The sequence below is a fragment of the Phocoena phocoena genome, chromosome 4, assembly GCF_963924675.1.
Source record: "Phocoena phocoena chromosome 4, mPhoPho1.1, whole genome shotgun sequence".
NCBI classification, from domain to species: domain Eukaryota; kingdom Metazoa; phylum Chordata; class Mammalia; order Artiodactyla; family Phocoenidae; genus Phocoena; species Phocoena phocoena.
This window is the reverse complement of record NC_089222.1, coordinates 53,862,444-53,875,441: the sequence shown is the minus strand read 5'-3', so window position 1 is coordinate 53,875,441 and position 12,998 is coordinate 53,862,444.

Here is a 12,998-nt window from a genome sequence, read left to right as displayed (position 1 = left end):
GTATTTCAGAACACTCTCGTTTCTTTTAGATTCTTTGGTTTTTCTTGTATACTAAGCTGAGGACTAAATTCTTTCTCGGGGCCTCTATTTTCTTTAATAATGAAGCCATTCAAGGCCACATTTTTCTGAGAACAACAACAATAAAAAATCATTTTAAAATGTTACTGATGGCCATTTAATCGGTCTTTTATAGAATATTTGGGAACAAAGAGTAACAGATATACAGAAAACTAAGCAAACAAAAAAGCAGTGTTAATGCTTAAAAATGTATGAGAAAGGAAAAGAAATCATAATATAAGTCTTGGCTCAGAAGTAAGTGATATTCGGCATTTTTCACAGAACTAGAATAAAAATTTTCACAATTTGTATGGAAACACAAAAGACCCTGAATAACCAAAGCAATCTTGAGAACGAAAAACGGAGCTGGAGGAATCAGGCTCCCTGATTTCAGACTATACTACAAAACTACAGTAATCAAGTATGGTACTGGCACAAAAACAGAAAGATTGATCAATGGAACAGGATAGAAAGCCCAGAGATAAACCCACGCACATACGGTCACCTTATCTTTGATAAAGGAGGCAGGAATGTACAGTGGAGAAAGGACAGCCTCTTCAATAAGTGGTGCCAGGAAAACTGGACAGGTACATGTAAAAGTATAAGATTAGATCACTCCCTAACACCATACACAAAAATAAGCTCAAAATGGATTAAAGACCTAAATGTAAGGCCAGAAACTATCAAACTCTTAGAGGAAAACATAGGCAGAACACTCTATGACATAAATCACAGCAAGATCCTTTTTGACCCACCTCCTAGAGAAATGGAAATAAAAACAAAAATAAACAAATGGGACCTAATGAAACTTCAAAGCTTTTGCACAGCAAAGGAAACCATAAACAAGACCAAAAGACAACCCTCAGAATGGGAGAAAATATTTGCAAATGAAGCAACTGACAAAGGATTAATTTCCAAAATTTACAAGCAGCTCATGCAGCTCAATAACAAAAAAACAAGCAACCCAATCCAAAAATGGGCAGAAGACCTAAATAGACATTTCTCCAAAGAAGATATACAGACTGCCAACAAACACATGAAAGAATGCTCAACATCATTAATCATTAGAGAAATGCAAATCAAAACTACAATGAGGGCTTCCCTGGTGGCGCAGTGGTTGAGAGTCCGCCTGCCGATGCAGGGGACGCGGGTTCGTGCCCCGGTCTGGGAGGATCCCGCATGCTGCGGAGCGGCTGAGCCCGTGAGCCATGGCCGCTGAGCCTGCGCGTCTGGAGCCTGTGCTCCGCAATGGGAGAGGCCGCAGCAGTGAGAGGCCCGCGTACCGCAAAAAAAAAAAAAAAAAAAAAAAACTACAATGATATATCATCTCACACCAGTCAGAATGGCCATCATCAAAAAATCTAGAAACAATAAACGCTGAAGAGGGTGTGGAGAAAAGGGAACATTCTTGCACTGCTGGTGGGAATGTGAATTGGTACAGCCACTATGGAGAACAGTATGGAGGTTCCTTAAAAAACTACAAATAGAACTACCATATGACCCAGCAATCCCACTACTGGGCATATACCCTGAGAAAACCATAATTCAAAAAGAGTCATGTACCAAAATGTTCATTGCAGCTCTATTTACAATAGCCCAGAGATGGAAACAACCTAAGTGCCCATCATCGGATGAATGGATAAAGAAGATGTGGCACATATATACAATGGAATATTACTCAGCCATAAAAAGAAACGAAATTGAGCTATTTGTAATGAGGTGGATAGACCTAGAGTCTGTCATACAGAGTGAAGTAAGTCAGAAAGAGAAAGACAAATACCGTATGCTAACACATATATATGGAATTTAAGAAAAAAAAAATGTCATGAAGAACCTAGGGGTAAGACAGGAATAAAGACACAGACCTACTAGAGAACGGACTTGAGGATATGGGGAGGGGGAAGGGTGAGCTGTGACAAAGCGAGAGAGAGGCATGGACATATATACACTGCCAAACGTAAGGTAGATAGCTAGTGGGAAGCAGCCACATAGCACAGGGATATCAGCTCGGTGCTTTGTGACCACCTGGAGGGGTGGGATAGGGAGGGTGGGAGGGAGGGAGACGCAAGAGGGAAGAGATATGGGAACATATGTATATGTATAACTGATTCACTTTGTTATAAAGCAGAAACTAACACACCATTGTAAAGCAATTATACCCCAATAAAGATGTTAAAAAAAAAAGAAGTGATATTCACTTATTATTACAAACGTGAAAACAATTTAATGAACAACTCTGATATAACCGTAATTTTTTTTAAAAGGGAGGATATTCTGGACGGCTGGGTATGAGATCTTAGAAAAACTAATTCTCAACCAACAAAACAAGAAGTCAATAGAAAGTATCAAGTATCTATAAATCAAGAAATAACTACTTAAGCATAGAGCTATCAGAAGAAAAAAATAGAAGAGTTGAAAATCATTGTCTCAGGAGCCGCCTGGAAAGAAATATTAGCAAGGTGCTACTTTTAAATTTTAAGCCTATATGAGGTTTAAACTATTATACTTATATAAAATGATGATTAATTTATTTAAATAACTTAATAAAAAGCACCCTAAATTTTTGTTCTTTTAGAAGAGAAAGTGAGAGAGGACAGAGAAAAAGGGTGAGAGAGGTAGAAGGAGAAGAATGAATGATCAGTAAAAGAGAAACGATAGAGAGCAGACTATAAAACATCTTAGAAAGTAGCTTTCTTCAAATGTTTTTCATTAAATGTAAAAGAGGTAATCAAAGTAATTTAACCTGATTGCTAATTACTAACTCCGGAATGTGTTAATTGTTGTACCATATTTGTAAATAAGAAATAAGTATCAGTAAAATATGGCTTAATTACTTACACTGTATTTCTTCATTCACTCCCCCATCAGCACCCTAATTCAGCCTACTCCTCTTGTGCCTAGATGTCCACAGCTCCCTCCCACCAACCATCCTGCTCTAGTCCCAGCTCAGGATCATTTCATAGAAGACCCTATCTTCATAATGGCACTCCCAGCTCAAGAACTTATTGCAGTCCACTGCCTTGGTGTAAAGCATGCTGCCTGGCTTTGAAGGCCCTGCCTCTACCTCTCCTCACATCCAACAAGTTCCCAGGACACATCCTCTGTGCCAGTCACTAATGCCTACTTCTCCAACTGCCATTCTCCCTTTATGGGTCATGCTGCTTGGTCACCCCCCTCCCCCCAGACAAAAAGTGTCTATTTACCTCTAAACCACTGCCTTTATGGGTCATGCTGCTTGGTCACCCCCCTCACCCCAAACAAAAAGTGTCTATTTACCTCTCTCATCTACCCAAATTCTCGTGTCACAGTGCACCTCAAACCATAGTGCCTCTAAATTGCCTTCTCTGAGATGTCCCCAGCACACAGATTTAGGCCTTTTCTAATGACTCTTACAAATACTGCCTTCACCTCATAATTAGCACCTATTTAAATATGTTCCTATTCTCTATTTCTGTATTATATTTTCACTGCCTATTTTGTTTTCCTATAATTGTAAATAGTTCTGTATCAGGAAACATACTGAACTCCTCTATACTCTATAATAATTAAAATCATAAATGGAGCCCAGTAATACTTTTTGATTGTTTAAAAATATGTATTTTACAGCACCCAGTGCATTTTCGCACACATGCCACATACTTAGGATATGTTGAATGGTTGATTGATTAACCCACTTTAAATGTACTAAATAAACACATTGTATTTTTAAAGCTGTCAAATCCCTTGACTATTAACCTTTGTTATTTAACCATCGCCTTTCATCTTTCTGGGCTGAATCTGTGCTTTAGCTGTATCATCACACATTTCAATTTTCTAATTTAGAAAAAAAGTAAAGCAGTATGTAAAAATTTTACAAAAGGTGATTCAGATACATGGTTATCAAAAATAATCTGTTACCAGAATTCACCTCTAAATTGTCTTTATAATAGGTATCTTATTTCATTCCCAATTAAAATTAAATGGCTTTAAAATTAAATGGAATGTGGAATGTGGCATGATAGGCATTGAGATGAAAGAGCTTCTGAAAAGTTTTCTTTGAAATTCATGTTACCCAAATGTCAATATTTTAGGAATAAACATCCAGTAAGAGTTTGGAGGTAAAGAAGAGTGATACGGTAAGAGAAAGAAATGTGAGAAAAGCTTTGGTTCTCCTGTGTGCAAAATCTTACTCCTAGTAAAAGGACTATGTGTCCCACCCAAAACTGTATTATTCCAGTTTTGAAGGATGTTTTGATTCTCCCCCTCCATCTTCATAAGGCAAAAAGTACATAAATGGGCTGCAGCTACAAAGAGAAAAAATTCTATCAAATTTTTTTATAGAAAATTTCAAAATACCTATCATTTAGAAAACCCATGTGTAAAGTTCCCTAGTCTCCAGACAACAGGTTGGCATAAGCCACACTATATTGCTGGGAAAAGGCTATGTCCTAATACAAAAGAACTGCTTTTGTCTTAGTTCCTGGAAATTTGCAGAGGTATGTTAAAGAAAAAGAGAAGCCAAATTGGGCATGTTATCATGAACAGACATCCAATAAACAGCAACAGAATGGAGGAAATTTACACCCCTTTGCTCAGACAATTAAAAACAATTAACGTTTTCCTCATCAACAAGCCAGCTTCAAATGTTGTGTGCAAAATTCACAAGCAGTCGTCCTGCCAGTAGCATACTTGACTCCTTAGTCTTTATAGAAAACTGTTTTTTGTCTCACTTGCTCTGAAAGTATTTTAACAGTTGCCTTTGGTAACTTAAGGAGAGAATCTGGCACAGAGAATTTGTTAAAATGTACATGAAAGCTGCCTGCCAAGGTAATGGTACAGGACAGGTGCTATCCAAGTCAGAAGGTGGACGCAAAAGAAGGAAACCAACAGACGGAATAAGCACAGGAAGTGACCCCGAAACAAGGCAGCCGGCGCCTCATACTGTTCCCACCACCTGGCCCAGGCAGAGCCAGCCCTCTGCCAATTGTCCCGCCAGCAGTTGTTTACACATCCCACTGACAGGCCTGGCCACATCGTCTGCCTTTATTTCTTTTTTAAAAAATTTCTTTCTCTTACTAGACGAAAGCCTGTTTTGCGAACTTTTGATTCACTTCTTTACTCTAAATATATAAAGGAGTTAGTGGTGTTTCTGATTTGTTTGAGCTCTTGTTACAATAAAGAAAATAATCATTTTTGTCTTATTTGTTAGAAATCCCCTTTTGCCGTTAAAGGTGTTATTGAAGGATCTGGGGCTGATTTCTTTGGGCACTTTCTTACTTTAAAGGAAGTAATTAGGTTTTCATTTTACTTATTAGCAATTCATATTTTCTGTTAAAGACAGAGGGTCATGTTTTTGCTAAAGTCATTTAGCAGTATGAGGACATTTAGAATGCCTCTATGGCTCAACTTTAATCTCTTCATTAGTATTATTTCACCTGGACCAGCTGTAACCTAGAGGCAGGGCTGTTAAACTGAGATCAGATACCAAGAGTTAGTTTAGATCAAGTGTTGACTTTGATTTGGGGAAGCAAGTTCCTACACTAAATGTTCCTAAGGTGAAGTCCTTAGTACTCAGTATGACTGTGTGGTATAGAACCCTAAGTAGTCAATTAGTAGGAGAGGAAACAAATTTTTTTTTTCCTCTACTCATTTTAGGTTCATTGGCTAGGTCCCTGTAAATTAGACTGACAAAAGACAGATTAACAAAAGAAAAACAAATTCATTTACATGTGCATTGAGCATACCTAAGAGAGAACTCAGAGATGAATACCTCAAAGGGATGGTTGGAATTTGGGGTCTATAGACTTAATTCACTAGGGGAAGGGGAAGGGGAAGAGGAGAAAGGGCACTTATAGAAAAACAAAAGACATTTTGGAAAGATAAAAGGGACCTTAGAAGAACCAATGGGGGATACGCAGTCTTGTGACAAAGTCTGTTTGTGTGTGTTGAGAAGATTACAGTAGCTTTGCAGAAGAAGATTTAGTGACTTTTTTTTTTTTTTTTTTTTTTTTTTTGCGGTACGCGGGCCTCTCACTGTTGCGGCCTCTCCCGTTGCGGAGCACAGGCTCCGGACGCAGGTTCAGCGGCCATGGCTCACGGGCCCAGCCGCTCCGCGGCATGTGGGATCTTCCCGGACCGGGGCACAAACCCGTGTCCCCTGCATTGGCAGGCGGACTCTCAACCACTGCGCCACCAGGGTAGCCTGATTTAGTGACTTCTGAGATCTTTGGGGAGGCTCTGCTTTTAGGCAGATACGGGATTTCGGAAACGAAATACATTCAGCTCAAAATCATTTTGATGCCCAATCCCAAAGTATTGACATACACACACTACTATATATAAAATAGATAACTAATAAGAACCTGCTGTATAGTACAGGGAACTCTACCCAATACTCTGTAATGGCCTATATGGGAAACGAATCTAAAAAAAAAAAAGTGGATATATGTATAACTGATTCACTTTTCTGTACACCTGAAACTAACACAACAATGTAAATCAACTATACTCCAATCAAAATTTTTAAAAAATAAAAACAAAAAATTTAAAAAATGAAAACTAGGGACAAAAAAATCATTTTGATGACAAAGAAGCATATTTTGGGGTGGCGTATCCTGATCCTTCACAACATTTCCAGTTCTACTGCTCTCATTTCTGCCTCTTTTCTACTTTCATTAGACTTTCTTTAATTTGGCTATTCTTAACCTGTATTTTGAGTGATAGCAAGCCACAGAAATGTCCATTTTCCAAAACATTAGGCAGCATTTCTTTGAGAACTGCCTCTTCTTCACTTTGCAAAATGTTAACATTACCCTATGAACAACAGGTGACTCTAAGGTTGAGAGATTCTGTGTGCAACTTGGTATCCTTGTTCATATTTTCTTTATTGCTATATATATATATATATATATATATATATATAGTTTAGGTTTGATATATTTTTTTTTTTTTTGCTGTACGTGGGCCTCTCACTGTTGTGGCCTTTCCCATTGTGGAGCACAGCCTCCGGACGCGCAGGCTCAGCGGCCATGGCTCACGGGCCCAGCCACTCTGCAGCATGTGGGATCTTCCCGGACCAGGGCGTGAACCTGCGTCCCCGGCATCAGCAGGCGGACTCTCAACCACTGCGCCACCAGGGAAGCCCAGGTTTCATATTTTTAAAAGTTATTTTCATTTTGGAAAAAAATATTTTAAATGTCCTAAAATTATCGAGTTTATTGAAACTTCCAGTTTATGTCTATCCTTAGGTCACTAAAATGTCACATGAGAGCTGATATCCTACTCTGTGTAGCCTTGGGTGGGTGTCTTAGTCCTTCCAGAATTTTATGTGGCCATACCAAAAAAAAAAAAAATCACAGAAATGCTCCACGGGTTTTAAGCCCAATCTGGCAGCAAGGTGACCATAAGACAACATATTTTAAAGGAATAACTCCAGAAAAGATGGCCATAGCAAAGTCTCTAGAATGGAGAACTTTACAATGGTAAGTTTTTTTATAACTGAACCCAAAGTGTCCACACTATACATAATATACACCAGTAATTTTGTGATTTGTAAATCACCATATTTTTTAAAGACTCCTCATTAGTTTTTCTTACAAAACAAATACACTTTATCTTCATGATACATTATTTTATATGATTAATTTAATGATAGTTATCATCTCTTTCTCATTGCAAAAGAAAGCTTTTATAATGTATATTGACTATACAATTTTCTAGAGTTAAAATAAATAAAACTTGGATATATTGGCTATTTCTTCTTTTGCTAAAAATAATTTTCTTCACTTATTCTTAGCTTTCTTCAAACATTTTTTACGTCTTTAAAGAGAATTTACTGACATACATTTTTTCACTTATAAGTTCATACATTATTGTTTATTTTAAAAATTGCATTTCATATTGATTTTGATGGAGTCCCCTTACTATGAATCTAAAAATCAAGAGGAGATGCAGAAAGCAGTTTTGCCATTTGTGACAACTGATCAGGGAAAGAGGAGTATATGGCTTTAAGTAGTCAGTCTTTGTGGGGACCCTCAGTTGGGTCAATCTATCCATTCCCCAGAATTTACATTTGATCCTGCCATCCCACACCACAAACACCGAGAGCCTGCTATGTGCAAAATACTGCAACAGATCCTGGGAAAACAAGGTGCATCAGCCCAGGTCCTTGCTAACAAAGACCTTATATTCTAGGAAATATATTCTACTTATGTAGGTGTGAAGGAGGAAGAATGGCCTGCCTTCCTGGCTATTAGATATAGGAAGCTGGCCCTGTGAGAATTTCATCGGCCTAGTTTGAAGAAAATAATCAATATCAGATGAAGTCTTTCCAGTTTAACTGCTACTGTTCACAATTATACCTGAATTCCTTGATATAGTTCAGAAGGACATTCATGATGTGCCCCTTCCTGAATTCTTTAGGCACACCTCCCTGTCTTAAACACTACACTTCAGACACCATAACTACTTTGTAACCAAAATTTAATATTTTTCCATCCTCTGCCACATCCCTCCTTGAGCATTTATCTCTAGTCTGGCTTAGATGCCCACCTCACTTCTCACTTCGTATCCCATGCTTATCCCTACTGTTTTCACTCATCACATGATGGTGTACTTGCCTGTTCTTGACCGTTTGTCACTAGACTGTAAGCCCCTGAGAAATAGATACATATTCTTCACCGTCATGTCCTCAGTGTAAAATAGCTCCCACTTAATAGGTGCTCAATAAATATCTATTGCATGAATGAGTGAATTGCTTCAACTTCTATTTTTCAAGAGAAACAGAATATTCCTAATTGGTCCATTCCATTATCTTTCAAGTAGAAAGCTAAATAATCCCAAATGATCCATAATCTATAACTAATTATACTGATTAAAATCTCTTAAAGTATAATTATATGAAGATTTACTTTAATATCCATGGTAAAAGTAACAACTGTTAGTAATTTCTAATTAGTTGCTTTTCTTTCAAATCCATATTAACTTAGGATTCAAATACCACTGTGATATATTCACATAAGCTAATTCATATAGCTAATTCATATAGCATATGGCTCAGAGTAAGTGCTCACTAATGCCAGAATGATGGCAGTAGTGCTGGTGGACTGGTTTACGGTGATGGCAATAATGAATGTGTATCAGTAATGTTATATATAAATCATATGAAAGACATATATCCAAGATAATATTATAAAGAAAGAGTGATAAAAATTTGGACACCTATTTCAAAATACAGGAAAAGCATAATCATATATCTTCTTTTCAAGTAATTGTTATTAGAATTATTATTAGATTAAGTATTATAATAACAAACCATCATGTTAGGGAAGAGGATGTGAATTATAATTGTATAATTTTACGAGGCTCTGTAGGGCACGGAATTATTCTCTCTAATGTCCAAAAATGCAAGTAAATGATATTGACATTGAAATGTTTTTTGACAAAAACAGCAGTTGCAGAGAGAAAGAGGGAAAAATGTTTTTATACTCTCTAACTGCTCAAACCATTTTACAAATATTTATAAAAGGTCACCAATAGAGGGCTTACCTGGGGTCAAGTGAAAGAGGCCCTAAACCATCAAAAGCTATTTCCAATGTCCAGCTGGGATATCTAAAACAGAGAATAACAAAGACAGTTTGTGACAAAGCTGACACACAGTATCCTGGAAGGAGTGAAATCAATTGTGACATTTTTCATTTATTTGTAAATGCCTCTTTGGCAGCACACTCACTCAAAATGACAGTTGCTTCTTACAGAATAGGGGAGGTGATGGTAAAATAGAGGAATCCTGACAGTTGCTTTAATGAGATTCTGCATTAGGGCTATTCTAACACTTTCCCCCAAAAAGGAGCCTGCCCTTCATTTTCAATATCATAACTCAGTAATTTGGAAAATGTTATCTCTGTGAAAACTAAACCAGTGAGTCCTTAATAGCCATCGCTCAGTTTATTTTCCTCTTATCTTTCAATTAGAAGAACACATTCTAAAGCAAGTATCTGAATAAATGTCAGCCATACAGACCAATTATGTCTCTTATTAAAAGAGTACTGTTTTTATTTAAAAACAGTAATATGGAGTGTGACTGAATAACTCAAGACACACTCTCTAGTAACTCAGTATTTGTTTGGAAATATCAGGGAGTACAATATAAGCTACAAATTTAAAAGCTTTACTTTCTATATTTTAATAAGTTCCTCTGGAAAAGGAAAGTATTGCCAAGGTAGTTTCACTAGTCTTTAAAATTTGAGCAACTCCAAATTAAGCAATTTTAATGAAGAGTCCACGTCATTTCTTCATTTAATTATTCTTTGATCATATGTTAAGTGCTTGGTGCAAAGCAACTGGCCTAAACCCATTTCTAAAAAAAAATGTAAATTATACTGTGCAAGGAAAATGCAATCCAACTCAGGCCTAGCCCAGCACCTATCACCTGTTAGTCAACCAATAGGTAGTTGCTGAACCGGTAAGCTACACAAAATCAAATCTCTTTGCATAGCAAAATGCATTTTGGCATTTCACTGCATTATGGGTTCAAAGTCTAGATCCCAGAGAAATGAGCTAATTATGAGGCCTCGGAGAAGTAACAAACTCTCTGGGTTCCAATATCCTTTTCTATGAAGTAGAGTTAGCACTATTTACTGCATGTGATCTCTGTAGTGATTAAACAAATGTTGGGGCAGTAATAAAGCATCTAGCACAGTTCAAAATACGCTGTTAATAAAGGGTACCTGTTATAATTATGAAGCTTTACTTTAACCAAAACAAATGACATCTGTCTCAAATAAAACAAGAACAAAAGTAGCAACAATAAATAAGTAAAAAGAGGAAACCGTGGCTTGCAGGATACTAAGATAAGACCTTCAGTTCTCTCTCTCTTCCAGTAACAGCCTCTTTGCAACTCAGTTCTCTCATCACAAAAATGGGACTAATGTTCCTACCTTTACATAAAACCCCGTCTCGGCTTGGCTATGAAGGCTGTCTGGGTATTTAAGTACCCCAAAATCATACGTTCTTGGAAAATGTGCAATGACTATGGCAGTGAGCATCATTTCACATTGGCAAATTAACTGTGGTCTCAGATTTTGTGTTGGTAACCTTACCCTGCTGGCCGCTCATTAATTTTTAGGTACTGCTCAGTAGAGATGGAAAACTGCTTGAGCAGCTAAATGTGTGCAGATTCATGGAAGGTTTTGTTTCATTATCCTATCCTCAGTTTACCTAGAGCAGTGGTTCTCAAACTTAGCTATACATTAAAATCACCAGGATTTTTATAAAATGCTATTGATAATATCTATGTGCAACCCAGCACAATTAAGTCAACATATTTTTTAAAAGCTCTCCAGGTAATTCTAATTATTCTATTTGCAGCTAGGGTTTAGAACCACTAGCTTAAAATCTGATGCTTTGTTTCTCCAATAGACACTATTGTCTTCCTATACAAACCATCGTTTCCTCTTTTTTGCTAGGCAGAGACCTGATTCATCTTAGGTGTCTTTTCCCCAAGCAACTCTTGGAAGGATGACTTATGCCCAGGTTCAGCCAACTCGATTAGACTCAGCCAATCGTAGTGAACCCATTTCCTTTGCCAGGAATTGATTTAAGCGTATATATGTTATCCATATCTAGCCAACAATATGCAAGGAAACATATTCTGGGGGCTTCTAGCAAAGTTTTCCACCCTCCTAACAAAATGTTTTTTCTTCTGCTGTTGCATATGGATATGAGGCCTAGAACTGCTTTAGTCATCTTGACAGCATGGAGGAAGTTAATCTGAGGATATAGCTAACATCTTGAGAATGGCAGAGCAGAAGGGTAGAAACAGATTCTGTGACAATGTCATTCAGCTGCTGAATTAACTTGTCCCACTTCTGGAATTATGTAAAATAAATTCAAACAGCACCAGAGCACTTTGATTTACATAGCATCCCAAAAAAATATTAAACAAGAAAAAAGCTATATCCCAAGCCTAAGTTTAGCTCAAAAATATCTTTCATTGTTTATATTTTGAAATCCTTATGAACTAAACCAATTGGTGAAAAATGTCAATTTTTCTTGAAAACTAAATAGTGTCAGTTTTACTTAAGTGGCTTTATAGCACTTATTTTTACTAAGAAATAGTGTTTTGTAGCAAACATAAGAAATTTAATAGCAGATCCTATCATTCAAATATTTTTCAGAAGTACTAATTTGTTCTAATATTTACATACACACATAATGTCCAATATTAAATATATTTTTTATACCATATGTACAAATACATGCATGTATTTGCTTTTTTAAGTTATTGCCAACCACATCGTGCTTAAGGTAGAGAAAATGAGTTTTTTAACATCTAACCATAATAATCCCATCATTTCCTAATAACTGTGTTTTTCCTTTTAATTGATTCTATGTATAACTTGCATTCCTTGCAAGTAGTACGTCTTACTGTCAAAATCCATATTATAATTTTGCTTCCAAAATGTCCTTTTACTAGAGCAGTAATTTCCTGACTCAAAGAATATAAGGGATATTTTGGAATGATGCTTTACTGTCAACCACACAGTTGGAATGCGATTAAAAGGAATTTGTTCCAAGATCTACCATGGAGTTTTAAAGTGGCACACACTGTAATCACCATGCTCCAACTTGCCACTTTAAAATCTGTTTACTTCCAAACTCTCTAAGTTCTTTTGTGTTGCTTTCTCTCTCTATTCCATCTGCAATTTCTGTATTATTTATTCAACAATAAAAAAATCACCAGCACTTTTGTGGGAAGGGAGGAAACTAGACTACCCTTGGCAGGTGGTATTTGCTAGATAAAGAAGACAGCAACATGTATTAGGGGTCTTAGCTTTTGGGAGCAGAGATGACCCCACCAAATCTTCAACTAATTTACAAACTTACAACTGTCATGGTATGCTTAATGTGATGGATTTCTTGTGAAAGCCAATAGAGGATATAGTTTTGGTGCAGGACCAAGT